General features: G+C 37.3%; 1 protein-coding gene across 6 annotated transcripts in view; it reads left to right on the top strand.

Moving 5' to 3' along the window:
• dome (cytokine receptor domeless) overlaps positions 1-27,318 on the top strand; it is an 888,032-nt gene that overhangs the window by 448,202 nt on the left and 412,512 nt on the right. For all 6 annotated transcript variants that reach the window (XM_069837294.1, XM_069837295.1, XM_069837297.1 and 3 more), the window contains one exon: positions 23,318-23,418. The gene's annotated coding sequence lies outside the window, so the exon portion shown is untranslated. The remainder of the gene's footprint in view (positions 1-23,317; positions 23,419-27,318) is intronic.

The following is a 27,318-nucleotide window of genomic DNA, read 5'->3' as shown; positions in this document are numbered from 1 at the left end:
ACTTTATCAACATCTTAGGTTATTTAGCGTCTGGATGAAATGAAGTTGATAATGCCGGTGTAATGAGTCCGGGATCCAGCACCGAAAGTTACCCAGCATTTGCTCATATTGAGTTGAGGGAAAACCCTGGAAAAAACCTCAACCAGGTAACTTGCTCCTACCGAGAATCGAACCCGGGCCACCTGCTTCCGCAGCCAGACGCGCTAACCGTTACTCCACAGGTGTGGACTCTGCATTGTATGTTTTTGCTAACATTGTTCGTATATGAACATTTACGTGAAATAGATTTTGGTAATAGGGTACATTTATATGAGCATATTTAGGAAGTTCTTACGAAACAGTAGAATTCAGTTGAGTACAGCGAGGAGTATAGATGTCACCCGCGCCTCGTCCTGCTTCCGCTCGCTATAGACGATACACAGTATGTTCACGTGAACAACGCATATTGGCATTGTGTGGAGCTGTGTAAATTCGTGAATAATTTGAATAATAATTAATAATGAAAGAAGGAAGTCCAACGCCGAAAGTTAAGGAAGCGAAAATTCTGCTTCGAGTGGCTGAGGGAAAACCTCGGTAAAATCTCCTGCCAGGTAATTTGTCTCAACCAGGTTTGAACCCGGGCTCGCTTGTTTTACGGTCAGACAAGCTAACCGCTACTACATAGCAGTGCACTAGTTGTAGTAGTAGTAGTAGTAGTGGTAGTGGTAGTGGTAGTAGTGGTAGTGGTACGTTTTTATGGGGTGAAAGTTATCCGGGCTAATAGGCCGTGGTCTACAGGTGATGTTAAGACCAAACGTTTCGTCTGCAGCTGCGGTAGACATCATCAGTGGCGAGGCAATCTAGGGCGTAGTGATCTCTTCAGCGTGCCAGGGACAACTGGATAACTCTCACCTCATTGACGCGGGGCCGTGAAAGCCTACATTCGAAGAGTATGTTTTTAGTTGATTATTTAACGACGCTGTATCAACTATTAGGTTATTTAGTGTCGAAACCACCGGCTTGGCTCAGTCGGTTAAGGCGCTTTCCTGTCGATCTGAAGTTGTGCTCGGGCGCGGGTTCGATCCCCGCTTGGGCTGATTACATGGTTGAGTTTTTTCCGAGGTTTTCCCCAATCGTAAGGTGAATTCCAGGTAATCCATGCCGAATCCTCGGCCTCACCTCGCCAAATACTGTCTCGCTATCACCAATCTCATCGACGCTAAATAACCTCGTAGTTGATACAGCGTCGTTAAATAACCAACTAAAATAAAAAAATTAGTGTTGATGGAATTGGTGATAGCGAGATGGCATTTATCAAGATGAGGCCGAGATTTCGCCATACATACCTGACATTCGCTTTACGGTTGGGGAAAACCTTTGCCGACTGAGGTACGCCGGTGGCTAGTGTAGTATGTTATTGAACGACGCTTTCAAATTGAGAGATTATTCAGGCTCAAAATTCAACGTGAGCAAGAAATGACTGATGAATTTTGCCTCGAGGTCTCTGTTTTTATGCTAGAAATTCACGACACGATACTTACAGCTTTATTTCTTTGCCAGGAGAAGCCATGGTAAAGACATTGTAGCCTTAAAACCTTTTATCCTTAGCTAGATTTGAACCCGCGGTCCTCTGATCCATCGGAAAGTGTGGTAACCTCGATACCACCGAGAGCAATATAATTCAATAACGCAGAGTATTAACATCCAATCACGGTTCTTTTAATGTCACTTTAATGTGGTGTGCAGAATGGAAAATAACTTCGCGAACACATGGCTACTTTCTAAAATTTGTCCTGTTTACTTGCACTCTTTTATTTTAATCGGACTCCGGCGCCATCAGAAGACCTTGTCCTGTGACGTAGTAGTAGTCGTCTCTCAATTGACCAATGACGCCAGAAGCAGGCCTATTTCGAGAGTTAAATCCACGTTATTTTCAAATAACATTTCTTTTTTCATCACATCTAAACACTCTGTGCAAGAGCAACTAAACTGAGAAGAGTCGTTTAAACATTCAATATTATTCCGTGAAGTGGAGTTTTATAAGCACACATAGGAAAACAATTTAAGACTTATAACACATATGACATTGTTTCCCTAACTTGCATCGGGAGCCAGAGAGAAATGGTTTCTTTTATGTGTATATGCAGATTTAGACCTATGTTGCTATGCAGAAAGATACATTTTTAATTTGAGAGCGGCTAGAGTGCACATCTATGGAATAATTTATCGTCACTTTCATCACCTCCTGCCGCATAAACTGAGTCATAATTACGAAAAAGCAGTGCGTGTCTGTGCAATGTCTGTAATTCTACAGCAATAGTTCGGTACAATATTAGGCAAAACATTTGTGTAATGGAAGCGTATTTGCAGAATAAAAGCTCTATAAGGCATGTGAAAACAGGTGAATTTGTTTCATCTCAAATATACGGGATATTCCGCTCTCAAACGTGCGCAACGACCTAAATGGACACCATTTTCAAAACTTCCTCTAAACCATAAAATTGATGATGTTATAATTTATTAACGACTATGTAGAAGCATTCATTCGTTCATTGTTCTGTCCAAGGGCAGGTCTTTCACTGCAAACCCAGCTTTCTCCAATTTTTTTTTTATTTTCTGTCTTCCTCTTTGTCTCCTCATATGATCCGTATATCTTCATATCGTGTATCATCTGATTTTTTTTTCTGCACCGAACTATTCTCTCGTTCACCATTCCTTCCAGTGCATCCTCCAGTAAGCACTTTCTTCTAGAAGTTATGAGTTTAATCGTAATAAAAATGACCACTTAGCTGCTGACATCCTACTATGTAAACATGTAACAATGAAATGAAGAGTAACTTCTCAAATGGTGCTAAGTCAAAAAAGTTACTTTTTCAGGAAACGGAATTTTTATAAATGGAAATATCTTCGAGGTACTGAAAGGAGATTTTGGCAGTTAAAACATTATGGAAAGTTGGGTTTATTGATAGAATTTAATTTTTGGACATTTATATTGTGCTAGGTAATAACGCTGTTAAACATTTTAATATGTTCCAATATACGGGGCGCTCAGAGCATAAGGGAATCGAGGCACAAAAATAAACTTTTCAGAAAATTAGACTTAAAGCATTTTATGTATAGTTAATTACCCATTAAAAGTGAGTGTGATTTTAAACATCTGCAACATTACAAAGATTGTGAGGACATGATTCATTTATGCTCTGAAAGTAGCCTCATCTAAGGTACGTAGAGACGAAATATCTTCCAATTGACCAAAAGTGGACTTCATTCCCTTGTGCTCTGAACTCCCCGTATGCTAAGTCACTTGACTTACGTATGTTTATTTGAGCATTTTGCATTACATGTAGAATTCAAAGTAGACCATGTCTTTGTAATAATCATTTTAATATCACATCACAAAGAAATCTGATAAAAATTTAGGACCAATGATATCATTAGTTTATCAGGAAAATATACCTATGTGATCTTAAGTTTAAGTATATTTTCGATTTGTTGCTACACCTAAATAAATTGTAATGAGCAGATGAATAATCTGAATTAAAAGAACTATATGTAATTTAATTCAGCTTCTTTCAAGATTCGGTGATAAAATATATTTATTGCTATCTTAAAATTTGGCGGTTGGTATTGTTAAAATTGTTGTTTGTTTTGCCATAATGTTTGTATGAGTTTATAGCCCGCTGTTCTTATGTGGGATAAACTAGATCATGAAACAGAAAAAAAAATGATATCACCCCTATTTGTGACTTAAAATAATTAAGAAGCAGAGAAAAAGTATTGGACATTAAGAATATACATCTTGATTACACAACTTTAACACTATATCACTTCGGAATATGTATTATATAATACATATTCCGTATTACGAATATGCTCTGTTTATCTGGTATCATGATTTTTACAGTCAAGTTTACCCCCACAGTCAAATTTACCCCAGTTAACGATATGGAAAAATAGTTCATTTTAGAGGAAATAAGGAGGGAGTACACCATGTGTTATATCCTGTAAGACAGGGATGAGACGATATTAGCTCCCAATCATGGTAGAAGAGCTCCTCCTTGATCACGAGCGCATAGCGCATCCGCTACACAGCGTCGTAACGTAGACGTCAGGGATGTACATGCACATGCATTGAATAAAGGCAGCAATTATTACAATAACTTGTGTTACTAAATTTCTGGCTATGTAATAGGGCTAATTATTCAGTTATTTAATATACATGTACATATATAAACAAATCGCAAAGGAAAGGGTTTTTAGGAACAAAAAGAGACATAGGAAAAGTTAATTGTATGTGAACCATTGTCTTGTTAACAGCAATTATTTATTATGTAAATACTTTTCTTCATTGGTTAGGAGAAACTAATAGAGTCTACCTGCTCCACGTGTGTGATCTCTAAGTACTTTTGAATATTTGTTGAAAAAATAATAATGACAGTATTGATTGAAATAGAGTATATTGATTGTGTGATTGTAAAATGTAGTCCTTACTCTCCAGTCGTGATTATGTAATGAGTTTTCATACAGCGATTTGTGAGATGCGCGTAATACGAAGAAAAAAAAACAAATTGATTAAATTAAGATATTGAGAGCCATCGTAATTTTTGGGGTCAATCATTTAAGGGTATATGTATGATTTTTAAAACTTCCACAATTTTCGGCCAAAATTTGTGAAATTTAAACTATATAAACAGATCTAAGTACTTTTGAGTATTTGTTGAAAAAATAATAATGACAGTATTGATTGAAATAGAGTATATTGATTGTGTGATTGTAAAATGTAGTCCTTACTCTCCAGTCGTGATTATGTAATGAGTTTTCTTAGAGCGATTTGTGAGATGCACGTAATACGAAAAAACAAATTGATTAAATTAAGATATTGAGAGCCATCGTAATTTTTTGGGTCAATCATTTAAGGATATATATATATATATATATATATATATATATGATTTTTAAAACTTCCACAGTTTTCGGCCAAAATGTGTGAAATTTAAACTATATAAACAGATCTATAATAATATCATCTGTACAAAATTTGGTGCAATTAGGTCTAATAGTTTTGAAATTATATTTTTAAGTATATTTTATATTGACGTTACTAAAAAAGCTCCTTGCATCAAAGTTTTCAAAATGTTTAGTTCATATTTGCTCAAAATCCTGAAAATAGTTATTGGAATAAAAGTGAATTAGCTTTTTGAGCTTAGTAATAGTATAAATTAAAGTGCAGTCAAAAATAAAATATTATTTCTAAATTAAAGAAACACGTAGTCTAATAAAAGTAAATATCCAGAAACAAACAACAAATAAAACATCAATAATACATTTAAAATAAAGAAATAAAAGTAATCTAGATACAGTCTACTGACCCAAATGTAAATTAATTTATCTTCGATGTCAATTCCGAAAGCATTTTATTTCTCTCTTCTCCTGAATAATGCCTATATATTTTTTTTCATGTTGCGTCTCATAATGCCGTTTCATGTTGCTTTTTTTGCAAATGATATATTTTTTACACAACAAACACTGGATTTCATCAACATGTTCGAAGCATAAATATTGTAGCTTCCACTCTTCCTTGAAAGCTTTAAGCGCTTCAGTGCCGTCATGATGCGCTGTGTTCTAAGATCTGTACATCCTTTAGCAATGTTTACAGGTAAAAGAGCTCCGCCCGCGCGCAGCGGGCAGAAAAGAGCTCTCGCTCTAAAGTACTAGTCGCCGTCGCAAGACTGCTGTAAGATGTCCTCCCAGCCCTAGAAAAACTGAAATGACGCTCCTGAATGTATCAAGAATAAAATAAGTTTTGAAAATCTCGATTTCAAATTTGGGAAGTTTTGTGTTGTAGCGATGTAAGCGAAGTATCCCGGACAGATTACACAGTGAATTTTGGAGAATGGTTTCCGGACAGCCAGCTTACCCCTTTCGTAATTTGTGGAAACTCACTGCGATGAAAGACCCCATTGACCTCGGTCACAAAAGAGTTGTCCAGTAACGAGGTGGTCGGATGTGTCGTGACTCCTCGGAGCAGCTCTCAGGTCATCATCGCATTAGGCAAGACTCGCACAATTAAGTCTTTTTCATTTGCTGGAGAGATTCAGATCGCGCAGTGGGGGGACACTTTTATGTTTGGTGACGGAGCAAGAAGATTGGTGTAACGTGATTGGTCATGGTGGCGACAAGCAAGTCATGCTGGGGATTGTTGTGTCGCCCGTTGTTATTCCTGGAACACCATCAGCCTGCCACCGTACTCCAGAACAAAAAAAAATACGTTTTTGTGTATAATCTAGGAAGCTCCAAATCCTGAAAGAGTATCTTTTGTCCTGAACACCCTAATTGGAGGTTTGTATAAAAAAGGCAAAAAAAAAAAGCGTATTAAGACATACGAAAGAGAACACTTAACTAAGAATTAAAATTGTTACCGGAGGTTTTATTTTTTCTCTATGTCTCACTAACTACTTTGAAACAGCCGTTTTGTCACTTAATTACACAAACTCACGGAAGGAACTTCTGAATTTTGACATAATAGCTATGAATAATTTTCTCTCCGAATAGTTCGAAACTTCCTTGATTCCAAATCATAAACTGGAAGTACCACTTCTATGATGCGATGTTGTGTAGCTTATAATCTAGAAAGTCTCCAAATCCTGAAAGAATATATTTTGTCCTCAACATCCTAATTGGAAATATGTATAAAAATGCATATTAAGACCCACTCAAAGAACACTTAGCTAAGAATTATATTTGTTACCAAATGTTTACTTTTTCTGTATGTTCCACTAACTGCTGTACTTTGAAACGGTCAACAGTCATTTTGTCACTTAATTGACACAGACGTACAGAGGGAAATTGGATTCTGTCTTCTGAAAATGTTGTGTGTATTTTGATATAATAGCAATGGGGAATTTTCTCTCCGTATACTTCGAAATTTCTTCCAATACAAATCATGCACTAGAAGTTTCACTTTTATGATGCATCACCCAGAGTTGTGTAGCACCTGCATAGTAACATTTGAAGAGTATAGGCGAAAAACTTAAGTCACATTTTACTGTTTTTACAGGAAAAAAAGTTACAAATTTCAAAACCAATTATATTATATTGTCTTTGCCTTATTGTTCTTCAAATTTCTTTGGACTAATGACGTTGTTATTATGTACAATTAAATTACATAAATCTACACCATCTGAGCTATTACACGACATCTAAAATAGAAAACCGATAATTTTGGACTTATCAAGTTTTTCCTCCTGTGCTCTTATTGTTTATCATAGCAGTGATTTTTTTCATACAGTTAGTGGCTTGGCTTTTTCGAGGGGAGGACCGGGAAGAATCCTTGCATTTAGTCTTTTTGGCCCATTGTACGTTATATATATATATAACTTGTCTAAGTTCGACAAGTGGCTTGTGTGAAATTTCTTAACCCGACGCTGAGAGATGGGCCATCCTGCCTCAGCCCTGACAGCTAGGTCCAATCGTCGGTGAGGACCTAATAAATCCCAGGTCTTGAAGCCCCCAATATATCATCGGAAACCCGTACTATCCCCAAAGACTTCATCCCAGCCTATTTTAAAATATTGCAATTGATATATGAATCCTCTAGATTCAAAACCCCTTAAAGACCATTGTGTTCGTAATTGAGTTATGCCCACATATTGCGTGCTAAGAATGAATTCTAATTATTTATATAGTATGAATTCAAAAAGTCACTGAATTTAAAGCAAAAGCTTTGCTAAAAGTCACTGTTAGGTTGAAAATGTTCTCTATTTGCCACCAGTTAGTGTCAAAATCTTTTAATTTGTGAAAGTGGATATAGGAGATTTTGAATCTATAGGATTCATATGTAATAAGATGAAGGTTCAAAAGTACATTGTTTTTTATAATTATGAAGGAAAATGGGAGTACCCCGAGAAGAACACTGTGTAACGTTATTTTTCCCAGCGTATTTCTCTCGTATTTCACCAAAGATATAATTATTGTTGATTACGCTTCTTTTCTTTGAACTGAAACTGGCTGCAAAGCCTAAACAATTTGCAATTCCATCAGTGACTATAAATTAATATGTCATGGTTAAGAGCCGAAATCACTAGCAAGACATAAATTTTATTTCCGGAAGGACAACTTTTAATGCTCAGAACAGTGTGGGATGTGTAATATGGTATAGGATCATAAAACACACTTTGATAAGGGCAATTTTTATCGAGATGGATAAAAAATACAGTTGTGAAAGTAAAAATGAGATTGCTTAATTGTTATATTGATATTTCACGTAGTACTTCTCTTTCTTTGCCGGTCAGTGCGCAGATTTCTGCTTTGGCAAAGCTGAGAAGAAAACAAAATCTGTTTCAAGAATGCGGATAAAAGAAAAGTCATATAACTTACTTCAAATTTAGCTTGCAGACTGTAAGCAGTCTCTGGTGGGACTGTTTATTGTATTGATGTTAACAGTTTCGTCACTGTTCCGTGAATATGACCATTCTTCGAACTCGTTAATTGAAACAAAGCGTTCGTTTATTTTAATGTCAGAACGTAGAAATAACCAATGTCTGTTCGAAAAATACATCGCACAGGATCAGGAAAAAGGGAATTACAAGAACACTTGAATTCATATAGTTTTCCTTCGACCAAAATAAAAATAATGTCAGTACTACTACTTCCATCATAATCAGTATAATCTTCGCTTTGGAATTTTAAAGTGATTGTGATTTCTCCTGTTCACTTCCATTCCAATCGCGATACTTAATTAATAATAAATATTTTCTAATGCGTATAAGTATTTATGGAGAGAATACCGCAAATTCTTCACTCAGCACCACTTATGGCCGCTTTCAGTGGTCCGGCGGTGACCGTGCAAGCCATTGCATTAGCTCGAAGTTCGTGGGTTCTTCGGCCGATAGAAATCCTGAGCATAGCATACTTCTAAAGTAGGTAACGGCGAGGGTCCTGTATTATAGATTTACTATACGTAAAAGTATCCTGTCCTTTATGGAGAGAGTTCTAGACAACATTAACCTACCAGACGTTTCCTGCTTCACCAGTTCTCTGTCTTGCGGGTAAGATAATTTTCAAGCCAGTGATTCGATTTAGGCTGGAAATCTGCCCGCTGGACTTCGCGTGAAATGTCAGGGACTTCTAACACAAAGAAAAAAAGAAACAGTTTGAAAACTGTAAGGGAGACACAAAAAGTCCTTATACTGAAAGAAACTGGCCACCCTACCGCATTATCTCATGGCCTAGTTGCTTCTTAAGTGGTGCCTTCTTGGTATCACTTGTGAGGTTCAGACCTGTCTTCGGACAGTTGACTAAAACAACTGTAATATATCCGTTCCTAATGACGAACTGGCCTACGATAGGTTTGTTCCAGCAAGCAATTCATAAAATATATCACTCACCTTGCAAATCACTCATGATCGACTATTTTTTATTATTATTTTAACCTGCCCAGTCTCGAAGCATTTTTATCTCAACCTCAGATTAGGCCATCTACGCATGCGTCAGCAATCCCACTTCCTGCTCTTAATCGAATACCAATTTCATTGTTGGAACGCACATTGAAATACTGCGCATGAGCAGACAGTTCAAAATCGATTCTGAAACTTGCTGAAACAAACCTGATATTGCAATGACAGCAGAACTGCAAACCTAAGAACAAGGTTTTGTTTCGATGTAGAGGAAATTTTCACATGTTCCATACAAACTCCTGTTTTCTCATAAGATATCAATATATCATAGTGACGTAAATATAATTTTAAAACAACTGTTATCCGTTGACGCGCATTGTTGTGTAGAAGGCAAAGGATGACGACAGAAGTTTGTTTCCGATTCCTTGAAGCAACGACGGGAAATCTCTTAACATATCCCAAATTGAGGTTAATCTTTTCAGGTCATGTTCACTCGTCATTCCTGGAACAAAACAAAACTCGTACTATGATAAATTTAAGAATAAAATCGAGTATACTTTTTGTCCGTAATGTTGATAGGCCTAATATATGGTTGCCAAATCCATTGAGATTCTTTTCGATACTGCACGTTTATCACGTTTGTTCTTGGTCTTGATTTTACCCAAGCATTTCATCAAACTACCTATCTTAAGTACAAATTATTTGGAAATGCTTCATGCTTTATTTACGTATCTCTGGGTGCATGTGTACTTAAAGCTAGTTTCCTGCAATGTTCGAACATGAGAGGGGTAACCAAGATAGTTCAAAATTTGTCTTATTTAATATGAAAAACTAATCGCAAAATATGTACTAAACTTATTAAGCGATTAAAATATAAAGGGGTGGGAGTGAAGGTAAGAGAATATTTTTATAACGAGGTGGAACAAACACGACAGGCTTCGTTCTGCAGAGCGATCATCGGCGTTCATTCTCATTAAGATAGTCACATTGAAGAGAATAAACATTGTCTACACTCCTATAGAATCTATAACATTATGTGTTTATTACGAGTATTTTCATTTCTTTCAAGCAAAATGTTAGCGATTAATTTTAATTTTTCTAGCTCCATGTAATGATTACCAAATCATTTTTTCAGTAACTCTCCTATAACCTTTTCAATATTTTTGACTTTACTCTGCAAAGAGATGTTTAACACAACGGTAGGAATGGTCGCAATTCTCACACCTCGATTTAAGATAGTTGATCGTATACCACGGAGATTGGCACAGGACCAGTCAAAACTAACACAACAGCAAAATTATTGGAAATAAAAACATGTTATGTGAAGTTACTCCTACCGTTGGGAATCTCCTCCTCGGGAAGCCGGATGTAAGCCGAAGAGGATCTTCAGTACACAACCAACATATTAACTTGTCAGGAACAGGAGAGAGAGATATAGTGAAGATAATGTTAATGATAAACATATTCCAGTTATGATGGTAAAGTCTGATGGTATTGATGTTGATGACAGCTTAAATTATAATAATATAAGTAAAATGACAACTACCGCTGCGCCTATAATAATGATGAAAGCCACCTTGGTATATCAATTGTCAGAGCACTGATTTAGTCGGCCTGTGTGACGCTGTCTGTATAGTGCAGGCCTTCTGTGCCCGAGTTTGCGGGTTCGATCCCGGCCAAGTTCGATGGCATTTAAGTGTGCTTAAATGCGACAGGCTCATGTCAGTATATTTACCAGCCTGTAAAACAACTCCTGCGGCACACTGGCGACGCTCATATAACCTCGGCAGTTGCGAGCGTCGTTAAATAAAACAATTTAATTTTAGCACTACTAGATACTCATGTCAAGATTTAATAAGATTATAATGACGTTTATTAGATAGAAAAAAGATCCCAATGAGTATAACCGGGCGGAGTGTTACGAGTTAGATGTAATGTAGAAAGACGGAATTATGTATAAATTTAGTTAGCAAGATTAGAATGCTGAAAGGAACGTAAGTGTGTAACGAACAGATGGTGGACATTTAAGATCATTAAGAAGAAATTCTGTTTGGAGTTGGGTTAATAGCGAGAATAGATGAGTTATTAGTTTAACAGGCTGTCGAGATTGCATGCTAATTGTAGGTATATTAATAGAAAGTTATGGTGAAATCCGTATACATAAGTTGTGGTACACCATAACTAATATAAATGTTGATGACAAATAAATATCTATCTATCTAATTTTAGCACTGATTTACGACAACCGTTTACCTGAGGTCAAATCGCGGCGATGGCGGATTTGTGTTTGCTGTGGATTGAAGTTTGTGAAGGTTTGTGTCGGGATTTTTCCGTTTTCCCCTCATCATTCCACCAGAGTTCCGCTCCCACTGTCTTTGTCTCGAGAAACAGCGCACCACTTGTGTTTGTGCGGCGCAGAATCGATCGTCATTTCTGTGGGTGCTCTTCGCGGCTTATCCGAAGATTTATAGGCGATACTGATGCTTAAGTATTCTGTAAAGGAGCTAGAAGTAGAAGTAATTATTATTTCTAGGTCGTACTTATGTCCCTTTAATTCTACCTATATGTCTCAGAGTCCTGCAAGACGGGACTGGAGCCCCCCTAAGATCTTATTTTCCTTCCTGACGTGTAAAAGTTGATTCAGGTACACCCGTGAGTTACAACAGTTTACCAGGGTATGTTATTGGGTAGGATGGCCAGACGTCCACTTTTGTCCGAACATATCCTTCTTTTAGGCCTTTGTCCGGGATCCGGGCGGATTTAAAAAAAAATCAAGAAGTGTCCTCCTTTTCGTAACTTGTATGTCTGATATTTGTAAATTATCTGATTTGACACCTTTTCCAAGTAATTTTACTGTAGGTGGCAGCAGCATCGACAGAATATACTCTTTGCAACGATCATAACTCTCTTTGCATGCAAAATAATATTACATTCACATTTTGTGCAGTCTTTTTATGTATTTTGATAATAATTATAGTTCCCTTGGCTTTCATGTGTACGAGTAGTTAACTGTAAAATCATTTTATGTTAAGTTTTATCACAGGTCTACTGTAATAGAATAGATATTGACATAATTTTAAGTATAATATAGGCCTAAGCCTAAATCTAAATTGGGTAGATATTTTGTCCTCTTTAATAATTATAGTTCCCTTCACTTTCATATGTAACTAACTATAAAAGCATTATTATTAAGTTTTATCATAATTATTTTTGTAATATTAACATTTGTATTCTTCATCTGGCATAATTAGGAACATTAAATCCAGACGTTTGAGATGGGCAGGGCATGTAGCACGTATGGACGAATCCAGAAATGCATATAGAGTGTTAGTTGGGAGGCCGGAGAGAAAAAGACCTTTAGGGAGGCCTAGACATAGATGGGAAGATAATATTAAAATGGATTTGAGGGAGGTGGGATATGGTAATAGAGAATGGATTAATCTTGCTCAGGTTAGGGACCAATGGCGGGCTTATGTGAGGGCGGAAATGAACCTCCGGGTTCCTTAAAAGCCAGTAAGTAAGTAATATTAACATATTTTTTAACTATGATATAAGCCTAAATCTGTACTGTAAATATTTTTAATAAGATAGATATTAATGTAATTTATAGTATAATATAGGTCTAAGCCTAAGTCTAAGTACATATTTTCTGTCCTCTTTTTTCGAACAGTGTCCTCCTTTTTGAAGCTTTGTGTCCTATTTTCTATCGGTGTGAATGAATCTGATCACTCTATTGTTTGGGCTTATTGGCTGGAGAGGAATTCGTTGTGAGGAGATTGGTGGATTCGGCTTAGTCTGGCAGCACAATCCATATGCAGTTCATTCCATAACGGATGTACAAAAGTCCTTACTTCGCCTGAAGTATTTAAGGATGGTCCATGTCCTAACTGGTATTCAATAATACTAGTACTAGTAAAATTGGCGATGAAAATCATGATGATAAAGAATGCAACGATTTAAATAATAGTGATATTAATTGCGGTAGTAATTAATGAAAGTCATAACGGTAACAAGGAAAATGTTAACATTGTAATAATTAGACCGCGGAACTTCATACAATTGCGTGTTTTTATTGATTTGGCATATTGAAATAGTAAAAATGAATCTTTGCCGATCATGGTTTTTACTTACGAATGAAGCCAATTTTATTTTGCATAAATGCATATTTCGAGGCATTTGCTCTTTTAAATACATATATATTTTATTTTGCGTATTTAAATGCATAGTCCACACCTGTGGTGTAACGGTTAGCGAGTTCCGCGAATATACTGATCTATGGAAAGGGGATTCGCAGTGCTAATAAATTTGAAAACCAATGCTATAGAGCGTTCTGATTTTATAAGGTATGATTGGGCATATAGGAGTCTTCTTTAATATAACTTATATAAGTTATTTACATATTTTCTAACGTAGGTCTATATAAAACAGAAGTAAATGGAAATACTGTAACTAAGCATTATTTCAAATATAAACGCTTTACATTGCTTATAAATAGACATATTAGTGTATATATTTCCAATAACCGAATAAATGGAATAGATTTACTACTCTTATTTTATATAGGCCTACAGTAGAAACTATTTAAAATTACATAATTTAGTTACGTTACAAAGAGAGGCGTTATCCTCTAAAAATAAGCCTAGTCCACCGTTGTGGAGTAACGGTTAGTACGTCTTACCGTGAAATGAGGGGGCCCGGATTCAAATCCTGGTTGGGACAAGTTACTGGTTGGAGGTTTTTTCGGGATTTTCCCTCAACCAATTGAAGGAGAATTACTGCGTAATTTTCGGTGTTGGATCTCATTTCGCCATCATTAATTTACATATCATCATCATCATCATCATCATCATCATAATCATCATCCATACCATAGCCCAGGTTAAGTTTACGGTACTGCGTGCTGTACTTGTACAAGAGCGCGGCCGTTTGCCTACCTAATCATTCACAGAATTGGATTGCTAAGGTCTCTCAGGCAGTAGTGTAAACCTTTTGTGTCCCTCCTCCGTACAAGCGAGAGAGAGAGAGAGAGAGAGACGCCTATATATCCGATGGTATTTTCAAAACTCCGATCGCTCTATAGTTCAAGACATGTTACCTCAGACCACGACGCTTCAAAAATGTTAGTGATATTGATGATAATTCCTACAATTATGACAGTGATAGCGATGTCAGTGACCGCCATGTTAATGAAGACAAAGTAATTGAGGAGGAGGATGATGATGATGATGAAAATGATAATTGCAATGATAATACTGACGAAAATATATAAAAAATATACTGTTAGTTTTATTACATAAACATTTAGTATGGGACTACTCTGAGCTGGGTGTCAACACAACGCCGAAACGCTATATGACAGTTTACAATAGAACAAACGTCATTGGTCGGGGCGCATTTGAACTTACGATCATGGTTTTACATGTTGTCGTTGTTCCTGCAATAACTCCAGTGCGTAAAATATAAAATTTTTCAGCAGGAAGAAAAAACACATTTATTCATCCTATGGCAGCCGTAGATAGGAGACTGTGAATTCTTACATTTTCAAAACAAAGAAATATAATTACATATAGGAGATTTTATTTGGTGTATCACTATTTAAGTTATTTAATAGAGAAAAACTCCGAAAATCGATAAATATGTCACACAGGAGTTACTGCAGGAACAACGACGATGTAATATTAAAGCTGTTTACATTAAACAATATGCATTCTTAATAACTTGTCTTTAAAACTGTTCCGGCCGTCGCCACTATATCAGAAATTGTATACCAACTTGAATAAGTTACGGACAGTATTAATTATTGTAATGAGTGTTAATCAAGGACTTTGGTAGGAAACACAGGACGTCATAAGAGTCCTTTCTCGCTGGGATCGCTGTAATATCATAATAATTAATCATTCTTGAACTGAATATATCCATCCACCTGGAATTAAACCACAGAACGGTTGATGTGAGTGCTGATAATGTTTAATGTCATGAAATCAGATAATAAATATTATGACGGGAAGAATTTATTGCACTGAAGTACAGTATATAAATACGTTTTAACGGATAATACGGAACTACAGACAGGGGATATGGGGCACCCTGTATTATGCTTGGTAGTAGTGAATAAGATAAAAAAAGAAACAAACCGTGTATATCTTTTAGTGCTTCTAATGGAAGTCACAACGGTCATAAACACTTCAAGGAACTGTTGTAACATTTCCATCTGATTGTAAGTTGCTGCTTGTGTGATGAACTTTTATTTTTTTCTTAATCTGTGTATTCAAGGCAAGTATACTGAGAGGGGCAGGGGCCTTGCTTGAAAGAAAATCGTGTGTACTGTGAAAGGGAGGGACATAGGTTGGCCGCACACTGGCTCTCTTGGAATTCATTCCGTGTGCTCGACGTTTCATTGCCCCGTCATTTCTGGGATCGTTTATTCAAGAATCATCTCTTCATAAACCTGTAAAATTAATGAAATTCGCGTCAAGTGCTGTCTCAGCGTATAGAATTAAAATTATCTTTACAAGATCTTTGTACTCCGTGTGGGGTGCGCCCTAAACATTTCCCCGACTTACTATACGGGCACTCGATGGGACTCCAGGATTGTGAGATTAGCAGGATTTTGAGTTTACAACTAGGATAGCAGAGAGTATTACACTTACAATGGACAATGATCCACTCCAAATTCGCGATTCGAAATCACAACCATGCAGCTTTCAAGCATCCAGCCTTAGCCGTTTCGTACACCGCCATGGACAGTATCAAAATATGCTCTAAATATACTTTCAATTTATTCATTCGTGTGCAGAAGTTGTCGTCAACATTCATGCCACTGGAGTCAAATTATCGGATGTTTGAGTTCTTTCGGAGGCGATGGATATCTATAATAGTATCGGTTCTTCTATGTGACGTCTTCCGAATTCTCAATCTCCTTCCAAAACCACAGGGTTCCTCTCAATTTCTTCATTTACTCCAATTTGTCACATTATTATGGTTACCCTTCCGCGTTTTTTCCTTCCAGAAGTTTTCCAATCAAATAATTTCTTTCGAAGTCTTGTAGTGCGCATTCTTTGTATGTGACCAAATCAAATTAGCTGTTTTGTCATTATTTCGGCGTTGAATATTTACTTGGAGGAACTCCATGGAATTATAAAGGAACCCCATTATAATTGTTTCATGTAAAGGTCGCCTTTCTTCATACATATACTGTTGCAGGTAAATATTAATAAAACAAAACTGCTCACCATTACGTCATGATTAGAGCTTAGAATTTTAAGTGCAAGATTTGGTCAAAAGATACCTTAATTTAGTTTAAAAAGGTGCGGAAAAAAAATTCAAAGGTAAATATTAATTATAGCAAAATAAATTCGTCGTTTTTCCTGCAATAATTCCTATGTGACATATTTATCGATTTTCACATTTTTGCTCTATCAAAGAACTTAAATAGTGATAGGCAAATAGTAAAATCTCCTATATGTAATTATATTTCTTTCTTTTTTTTTTTTTAGAAAATGTAGGAATTCACAGTCTCCTATGTACGGCTGACATAGGATGAATAAATGTGTTCTTTCTTCCTACTGAAAAATTTTATATTTTGCACATAGCAGTTATTGCAGGAACAACGACGAATTACATTAAATATAAGGACAAAATTCCTTGAATAAGGTTAAGTTTCGTCCTCTTTGTGAAAATGTCAGCTGACTAACCTATCCTAGCCAATATAACAGATGATGTCGACAAGGAGAGGAAAAGAATAATTAATCTTTCGCCAATGAAGGAGCAAGCTCAATTTTTTTTTTCTTTCTATTCAATAGCTTTCGCCTAATGGTGGTGTGATGAAGCGTAATCTAATTTGTGGACATTTTGGCTGATGGGAGCTCATTGAAGGGCAAACTAATTCGAAAGCTTTTGCCAAACAAGACTGCACTGAAGCGAAAGTAATGTGATACCACACTAAAACAGTAAATCCTAATAAAAATATTCAGAAAGCAGTAGATTTGTCCATTTATTTTAAAAAAATCAACAACAGAATAGTAGATTAAGGTGCCTGAATGCGTATTTAACAGTAGGTAGAAGCACTCGTCAACCCGCGTACGTTCGGTTTTCATTGTTTAATTTTTATATGAATAAAATGCGGAAAAGGAGCCAAAGAAAGGGGGGGGGGTGTAAAACGTTGTTCACAATGACAAAAGGTACTAAGAGGTGCAATCGAAACAGAAGGTTTTATTTCATGTTTTCTTTGCAAGACAATCTAATTTGGGCATTTTCATAGTAACAAGTAAAGGTGCAGCACCTAAAATACCTAGCTCTACATGACTTACCTTCATGATAGTTGTGAAGACATCTATCCCTTAGAAAAGAGTGTGAAAGTGTCAATAGCAAATAAGAAGTTGATATAGCTAGAAATAGGAAGAAATAGAAATGGTGAATTCTCGATGGCTTATAGATGTGCATAAAAGGCACCGGACCTTTCCCTCCCAGATTCTTGCTTGCCTGACGGGGACTTAACTCTTATTAATCTATAAAGTAATGCAGGCCACTGTTAGAGGTATGTTATACGTATTTATGGCTGGAGGAATGCATGGTGACAGTGGAGCCGGCTAAAATTATGGTTCCGCTATAACGATCATCGCCGAGCGAATAACTTTGAGGATGATCACTCAGCGTTCGTCAGCTGAGTGCCTTCCTTTGACGGTAAACATCATCGTCTTTTCTGTCGAAATTATTATGTCGTCAGAAAATTTGATAGCACCCCTGATCACATATATCAGATTGCCCATTCCCATGATATGAAATGGCATCGTAAACTGAGAACAACCACCAGAGGCTCCACTGTCGAAAAGACATTTCCTGGTAACGACCGCTAGATGGAAGTACAGTTGTTCCATGCAATTTCATCAGGTTTATAACGTGACTTCTTTTGCAGTCGCTAGATGGCAGCATAGTGAAAATGATTAAAGTGGTTTCCTTGGAAGTCCATTAGGCTGATCAGACTGTTATTAGTGCTCAGGGATAGCACTAACTAAAACTTGGAGACAGTAATTCTGCTGAATCATTTAGCGCCGAAGACAAGTTTAAGGCTTATTTTATAGTACAGAAAGGAGAGTTAAATGGTACCAGCGAGATACATCGTTAAATGTATGCCACTTTTCAAACAGATGAGTATATCGTCGTTGTTCCTGCAATAACTCCTATGTGACATATTTATGGATTTTCAGATTTTTGCACTGTTAAATAACTTAAATAGTGATACAGAAAATAATAAAACCTCCTATATGTAATTATATTTGTTTCGAAAATGTAAGAATCCACAGTCTCCTATATACGGCTGCCATAAGATGAATAAATGCGTTTTCTCTTCCTACTGAAAAATTTTATATTTTGCACATAGGAGTTACTGCAGGAACAACGACTATATTTATATTATTTTCCGAGCGGGCGATCAGTGTGAACAAAATTACATCGTTATAAATTAAAATGGTTACAATATTCAAATTATCGTTCAAGCCATTCAACTTAAAACTGTTTCTGAGACATACTTCATACATTCATTCATTCATTGTTCTGCGCAAGAGCACGTATTTCACTGCAAACCCAGCTTTTTCCAACATTTCCTATTTTCTGCCTTCCTCTTTGTCTCCTTATAAGATCCATATATCTTAATGTCATATATCGTATATCTTCTTCTGCCCAGAACTCTTCTCCCGTTCACCATTCCTTCCAGTGCATCCTTCAGTGGGCAGTTTCTTCTCAGCCAGTGACCCAACCAATTCCTTTTCCTCTTCCTGATCAGTTTCAGCAACATTCTTTCTTCACCCACTCTTTCCAACACAGCTTCATTTCTTATTCTGTCTGTCCACTTCACACGTTCCATTCGTCTCCATATCCACATTTCAAATGCTTCTATTCGCTTCGTCGTAATGTCTATGTTTATGGCCCATGCAATGCTACACTTCACACAAAGCACTTCACTTGTCTCTTCCTTATTTCGTTTTCCAGAGGTCCACACAAGATGCTCCTTTTTCTATTAGAAGCTTCCTTGGTCATTGCTATCTCCCTTTTGACTTCTTGGCAGCAGCTCATGTTACTGCTTATAGTACACCCCCAAGTATTTGTAGCTGTCCTCTTGCTCTACTGCCTCATTTAGCATTAACAAGTTTGTCTTCTTTATTTTTCTTCCTATGGCCATGGTTTAAAATGATATCAAGTACTTTGTTTCATTAATCGTCATTTTTTAAGGTTAAGATATTTCAGGGAAGAGATTTCCTTGACACGCCATAAATACGTCCCAACAACATTAAACTCAGCACTTTTATAAACACTGTCTTTAAAAATGTAGTGTTTCAGTATTGTTTCTCTACTAATGTATTGTAATATAGAGTTAGCCTATCCTGAAATATAGATAATTTGTCACTCTTACGTAATGGCGTGCGGTGCAGTTTTATGTGAAGGAAGCAATAATACAAATTTTTATATGTAGGGCTATAGTACAAAACTGATAGCAGACAACTTCTTTAAACATATTTGAAAATCAAAGCAATTCTCCGCTCTTTAACAGCAAAATCATCGAACGTATCGAACGGAAATAAACGAATTCGTATCGGCCAGTATACGAGTAGATACCTCAAGCTAAGAATATGAATAACCAATCCGCCTCAACCAGGACAGGCGCTCAGAAAAAGAATCTTGTAACGTTTTAAGATTAGAGAATTCATAGTTCTCGCGATTAAAATATAATTTCTGCAATAAATTTCTTCTTTTTCGCTTTATTAACAGGGGAAGCAATGCTGCCCTTGCCTTCCATGTAGGAATCTTGCCTCAATTTCACCAACTTCCTTCCACAACATTTCCTTTTTTGGGCATATCTGTATTTTTAGAACCCATCTAGTACAGGGCAGGATGACTGAAATCATGATAAATATAAGTTTCATAATTTATTTGCGAGAAATTACTAAATACACGATGTCTTGCAGCCGTCATTCTTTTGTTTCGTAAATGAACGACGGTCATCACTGTCAATTTGAAGCCAAGTCCATCCACAGCGATGAATGCCGACGCAGGGTTCTGCAGCCCACGCTGAACGTTGTAAAGGAACCAGCTCCGTATATTTGCGTCTAGAGCTAATCGAACGACTTTGTTCGCTGCACTTTATATTTCATATAAGTTTATTTTCATGAAAATAAAAATGAGAAACAGGAGATCTAAACAAATAAAACTACAAATAAGGAAAGAAAAATTATATTCCGAAACGAATATAGAACTCAAAAACACTTATCTTCGCTTATTATAACATTTTTACGTATCAGTAGCAATACAGTAGCTAAGTTAACTACTCAATGACGACAGCAATTTAGGGTTAAATCATGAATTAGTTATGTTCTGTTAGTCTTTGGATATGTGCATGGTTATAAAAATTCAAATCCTGTTTGCATTAGCAATAGTACTTTCGTTTGTCCTGTAAGTCGCCAAAATCTGTTTGTATAACTTCACTAAAATTCATTTTTTCTGAGATACCGGTACGAGGAAGTAACTGGAAATGCTTCTGATTAAGATCCCTTCGAATATCTCATTACCAGTGTTAATTCAGTTGTTGTTGCTTTGTGTAATTTGTATGCAATACTTCCTAGAAATTATGCTGCGATAATACGACTGCTCAGAATGTTCAAACGTGCCTATTACGCCTATGTATGTCCTTATATTATCCGTGTTAGTCATATCTCGTCTACTTGATAAGAAGATTATCTTTCATTCGTTTAATTTTCATGTTCCTGACTTTGTTCAAATAATCTTAACATTATTTCATTCTAGATAAGAAATTGATGCCTGATAATCACAAAAATGGTCGTCTTGCAAGTAACAAAATAAAACAAATTAATATAGTGTGGTAAGGATAAGAGCGAATTACTTTCATTTTGCCAGTAGAAAGTGGAGATATCTCTTCTATACTTAGTAGAAGGAATAGATGTCTATGAAAGTATTTAGTGCGTATGTTTTCTAGAAGTGCGAATCTTGCATAAGAAGTGAAGTATCTGGGAGAGCATTGTATGTTTTAGCAGCGAAAAGCCTCCACGACTTATAAAGTGTTGTTATTGCCGCTATTTCATAATGAAGATTATGTTCATACAATGATAATGATGATGATGATGATGATGATGATGATGATGATAGCCGGATTAGCTTGGCGTAACAAGTCCAACAAACTAAACGACCTCTTTGGTCTTACCTTTTGCTCAGATGACGGAACCTGTATGTAGTTCCGGAACGTTGGAAATTTCAAGTTCCAGAACATGTCGGATTACCCAAAAGCCTAATTCTGATCACAGTCACCGTGAAAGCCAAAAATTTAATATATTATTATTATTATTATTATTATTATTATTATTATATTTAAAGATTAAATTTAGAAAATATCTGACATTGCGAATCATAAGTCACAAAAAATATTAAAAGCTTCATTTGATGCACTGTTTTGCGTGTTCTGGATCACACTTGTTTGACACGGGTTTGTATTGTCCATCAGTTTTCACCCACTCGGCATGTAGTTAAAATAGAAACCTTGTTTTCGAACTTGGTTTTCATACTGTACTGGAGAGTGCGGAAGGAGTGAGAAATTCAAGAGATCAGTAGTTGACAAAGATCACGTCATATGAAAGACAACCCGCAAAACACAGCAACGTCTAAGATGGAAGGAGGGAGGTATAGAAGAAATCGCGGGAACACCTTCACTATTGTAAGGTTTGCGTACACCTTAACGTCAAATAAAAAAAAAACATATACAGGGTGTCTGAGATCCGAACATTTTTCATAGGAGGTGCTCAATGTGACGTTCACTCATGGCAATGCATTCCTCTGCCCTTCGGCGTAAGGAATCACACACACTCTGAAATTGATTTGGTTGCTTTTTTATGTGCTGACATGCTTTGAAGACACGATCCTGTAGTGTCTGCACATTGTTGATTGGAGTGGCGTAGACCAATTTCTTCATGTGTTCCCATAACCAAAAGTCTAGGTGATTTAGGTTTGGAGACTAGCAGGCCAAGGTGTGGGGCTTCCCCGACCAATGCAGCGGTAATGCGTTAATAAGAAATTCCTGATAACGAGCCCCAGTTAATCTCTGTGGTAGCACGTATGGCCCTATTAATCTATCACCAAGAACGCCTGCCCATACGTTGATTGAGAATAGGTGCTGATGCCTTGTTTCTTCAACTGCATGGGGATTTTCATCAGCCTACACATGCTGATTACCAAAATTCACATCATCATCTCTGCTTAACCCCGCTCATATCCGCAACCAGACTTTTGTTTTCAGTATTCCTTGCGACGTATCGTTATTCCATGCCAGGGGTGTCAATTACGGTGTGATTATCTGGTAGTCTACTATATTGTAAGGCAGAGAATTGCATTACCATAAATGAAAGTCACATTGAGCACCTCCTATGAACAAGTGTTCAGATCCCAGAAAGTGTGTGTTGTAGAACCCATGTTTATTGGACATTATTTTCTTGTTTTGTTGCATGTTATCACCTCCTAAAATATTGGATACTTTTTAACACCCCATATACCTACCTGACGTATCATGCACATTTTTTTTAGAAAGATAGTAAATACTACAAAAATTGAACTTTTGATGTTTTTGCATATTTTTTCTTTATTATCCATATTTCAGGCTTTGTGGATACAAATTTTGGCCCTAAGAACTGAGTGTGTGTTTCTGACCTTGTGTTATTTTTGTGCAACCTTCCGTCCAAAGTGATGGATGAACATTGTTACAAGAATTAGAAAGGAAAGAGGTATATGGCTCAGTCATTTAAGTAGAAGATGTATAAGCTACAAAATCCTGTTGCAGATCCTTAAACATGTCTTCGTGGCTCCCCATACAGGAAATTAAAGTGTTTTTAATAAAACTGGAGTATTTATTTTTCTTAGACGTCTTAACAAATCTCAATCTCTTTCAGTGCAACTTCACTGAGGAACAAAAGCTCGTAACTGGTGCCTATTACTGCTGAATTTGGAGTCTCTACGTCACACCACTCATTGGCCAATTACATCGCAGGAGGTAAGTTAAACATATTTCGGTTATCTGTCCTTAATATTTATATATGGCTTTGTTGTTAGCACTTGAAGTAAACTGGTCAAAGACATCCAAGATCGTCCATTAAAAATGAATTATTTCATTTCTGTGCTAATTTTTGCATACCTTTTTAACGCCATATACTTTGTTGAAGTTCGCCGTTATGGATATGTGGATAGTGCATGGTCTTCTCAAACAACTGGTCCGACGTTGATTCCTGGCTTGGACAATGAAATAAATTTATTTTTCATCCGCGGGACTAGGTATTTGTCCATTGTCTTGTGATGGCCTACTTTTTTCTCAGCGACCAAGGATACTCACATTTGTGAGACGTCTAGTGTATGATCAAATGAATCTCTCCTGCCCGCAGTCGCGTATAAATCGGATAAAATGGGGTCTTTTTAGACCTCAGAGTTGTTCTGCAATGTGTAGTGAATGATGCATACATATCTGGGTCACTAAATTCCAAAATGTTTCTTTTAGTATGATTTTGTACATTAATTCATTTCTGTAAATTAAAAATTTGTTTGCCCCTTGTCATAAATTAATCTGAAATTAAAAATTCGTTCAATGAGCACTTAGGGCCTTTGAAGACCCCAGTGGAAATATCGAATAACGTTGTGTTTGTATACTGGAAAAAATTATTATAACATATTGTGAATTATGTCCATATGGCTACAATAAAGTGATAATACATAACCACAAGATATCTTTTAAAAAAGTTCAGGGGTTCTCAAAAATCCCAAGTGCCTATGTACGTAGCTTCTCCATAGTGCCCAGCGAAGAATAAGTTTTAGCCAAAAAAATGTTTTGGTCTTACGGAATATATTGTGATTTATGATATTGATTAGTGTACTTAATGACTAGAATGAAGTGGAAACCATATAACCATAAGATTTGTTGTAAAAAAAGAAGGATCCACCGGCGTAGCTCAGTCGGCTAAGGCGCTTGCCTGCCGATTCGGAGTTGCGCTTGAGCACGGGTTCGATCACCTCTTGGGCTGATTACCTGATTGGGTTTTTTTTCGAAGTTTTCCGCAACCATAAGGCGAATGTCAGGTAATGTATGGCGAATCCTCGGCCTCATCTCGCCAAATATTGTCTCGCTATCACCAATCTCATCGACGCTAAATAATCTAGTAGTTGATACAGCGTAGTTAAATAACCAAGTAAAAAACGAAGGACTTCTTCAAAATCTCCATGTGCCCATCTACTTAGCTTCTCCAACGAGCCTACCGGAGGGTTAAGCAATGTAAGAAAGAAATATATTTTGAATTATAGTTCAGGGACATAAAGTGTAATGGCAGCATAGTAAAGGAACTGAATTTTAGAAGAAGCAATTGAAGGTATAATGAGATAGTACCGTCTTCATGTGATATGGGAACTTCTCCCCGAACCTTACAATGAATCGAGTTTCTAGTCGTTTTTCTTTGCCTATTCCAGATGTCGCCAATGGTCGCATTTTATTTACTTCATTATAGAATTAACTTATTTAAACTCTGAATACAGTACCCTGAGGGATGGGATACACTGCGGAATTTCCTCCTTGTTAGTGGGTAGTTTCTTTGTTTATTGAGCAGTAGCTCACGTTTTCTCTTCGGCTGCACGTGGTTGTCTTGCGTTTGAATGTTCCACGAAATTGAATATATATGTTGTGTGAATGAAGTCCGCGTTCTGCTGGCGAAGACATTCCTCGTCAAGCGCTCTATATTTGTTGCGGAGTGGGGTACAACTCGTGCCTTGTGCGTCATAGCCCGCCGTTGCAGCCAGTGTGCGAACTGCTGCAGTGTCGAGGCCGCTACACATTAGCTCTCCAGTGCTAAAGGGTTCTTGAAATTATACTATTTTAGAGCGTACCCCTGAAATTACTGGAAGCAAATGGGCTGACTACATTCCATTTAATTATCACCTCTCCATCTGCTGTTCATTTTTTTATCGTCTGACTACTTCTTTTAATAAAGTTGAGGAAACTTCCATCCATTTAGAGTAAAGAGTTGTTGGCGTGCGCGGTGCTGTTTCAACATCTTACATAGCGGCGAGTACAGCAGTCTCCAGTTTTATATTTGTTTGAATGCGTGTATGGATATACAGGGTGAGGAAACATTCAATCATTTGTGCAGTAATAGATACGACCAGGGCCAGTAATATTGAGCAATAAACCAATGTCTGGAAATATCCGCATTCCTTGCTAAGAGCACCGAATTCATCGATACAGTGCCCCTTTGATTGGATATACGAGGCGCATCCAGAAAGTAAGTTTCCCGATTTTTTCCCCTTGAAAGTAAACGTAATTAGCCGTGTCAATTGCGCATGCGTAACAGATCTATGACGTATCAATCATATGCCAGCAGGACAGGTCCCGCCTGGTGCCAGTAGCGTGGCAGCAGTGGTCCGAAATGGAAGCTCTTATTCCTTCTCCCGCCGCCTGCGAGGTTCGGTCGGTGATAAAGTTCTTTAATGCACAAAGCATTGCGCCAATTGAAATTCATCGGCAGCTGTGTCAGGTGTATGGGCCGAACATCATGAGTAAGCAGATGGTACGTCGCTGATGTAGGCAGTTTTCCGAAGGTCGTCAAAGTGTCCATGATGAAGAGCGCAGTGGGCGACCGTCCCTCATCAATGATGCTCGTGTTGAGCTGGTGCGGCAGTGCATCATGGAGAACCGTCGCTTCACGATTACGGAGCTGAGCAGCCATTTTCCGCAGATATCGCGATCCTTGTTGCATGAGATTGTCACTAAGCACCTGCTGTTAAAAAAGTGTGTGCCAGGTGGGTGCCGAAAAACCTGACACCCGAACACAAAATGCAACGTTTAGGAGCAGGACTGACATTTCTGCAACGGTATCACGATGACGGCGACGAGTTCCTCGACAGGATCGTCACGGGCGATGAGACTTGGATTTCTCACTTCACTCCGGAAACCAAGCAGCAGTCAATGCATTGGCGGCATAGTGGATCTCCGGTCAGGACGAAATTCAAACAGACGCTCGGTACGGAAAGTGATGTGCACGGTGTTCTGGGACAGGAAGGGCATTCTGCTCATTGACTTCCTTCCAAGAGGTGAAACAGTGAATGCTGGCCGTTACTGTGAAACACTGCGAAAATTGCGACGTGCCATTCAAAACAAGAGGCGTGGAATGCTTACTGCAGGTGTTGTGCTCCTCCATGACAATGCTCGTCCACATACGGCTCGGCGCACAGCAGCTGTTTTGACGGAATTTGGCTGGGAGTTGTTTGATCAGCCACCCTACAGTCCTGATCTTGCTCCCAGCGATTTTCACGTTTTCTTGCACCTCAAGAAATTCCTGTCCTTCGGTGAGCGTTTTGGCAACGACGAAGAGCTGAAGATGTCTGTCACACGCTGGTTGCATTCACAGGCGGCAGAGTTCTACGACAGAGGGATACAAAAGTTGATCCCACGATACAAGTGTCTCAATTCTGATGGTGACTATGTTGAAAAATTGCTGAAACATTGCTGTACCTGTTGCCAATAAATGTTTTCCTGAAAGTGTGTGTTCTTTTTTTTAATAGGGAAACTTACTTTCTGGATGCGCCTCGTACTTATAGCATAGTCTAGTATATACAGTCACGAAGCTTGAGTTTATGAGGGTACTAGGAACAATAGACTGTGCAGGTATTATTTCGCATTATCTGTAATGAGGCGATAGTAGCGATCGTAATGGTTATTAACTATCTATGGATGCATATTTACTATATATATTGAGCTTCGTGTCTGTATATACTAGACTGTGCTTATAGGTCGTTTGGTTAGACATGTAGGGGCCGGATTAATAGGTTTTTATCTGTTTTTTTCCATACTTCTAAACTCATAAGTTCTTAGACAATTTTCCGAATTAAAGCCATAAGAGTTATATATGTAAATTCT

This window comes from Periplaneta americana, chromosome 10 (genome assembly GCF_040183065.1).
Source record: "Periplaneta americana isolate PAMFEO1 chromosome 10, P.americana_PAMFEO1_priV1, whole genome shotgun sequence".
NCBI classification, from domain to species: domain Eukaryota; kingdom Metazoa; phylum Arthropoda; class Insecta; order Blattodea; family Blattidae; genus Periplaneta; species Periplaneta americana.
Note: the sequence above shows the minus strand (reverse complement) of the source record. Positions and strands in the feature narration are given on the sequence as shown.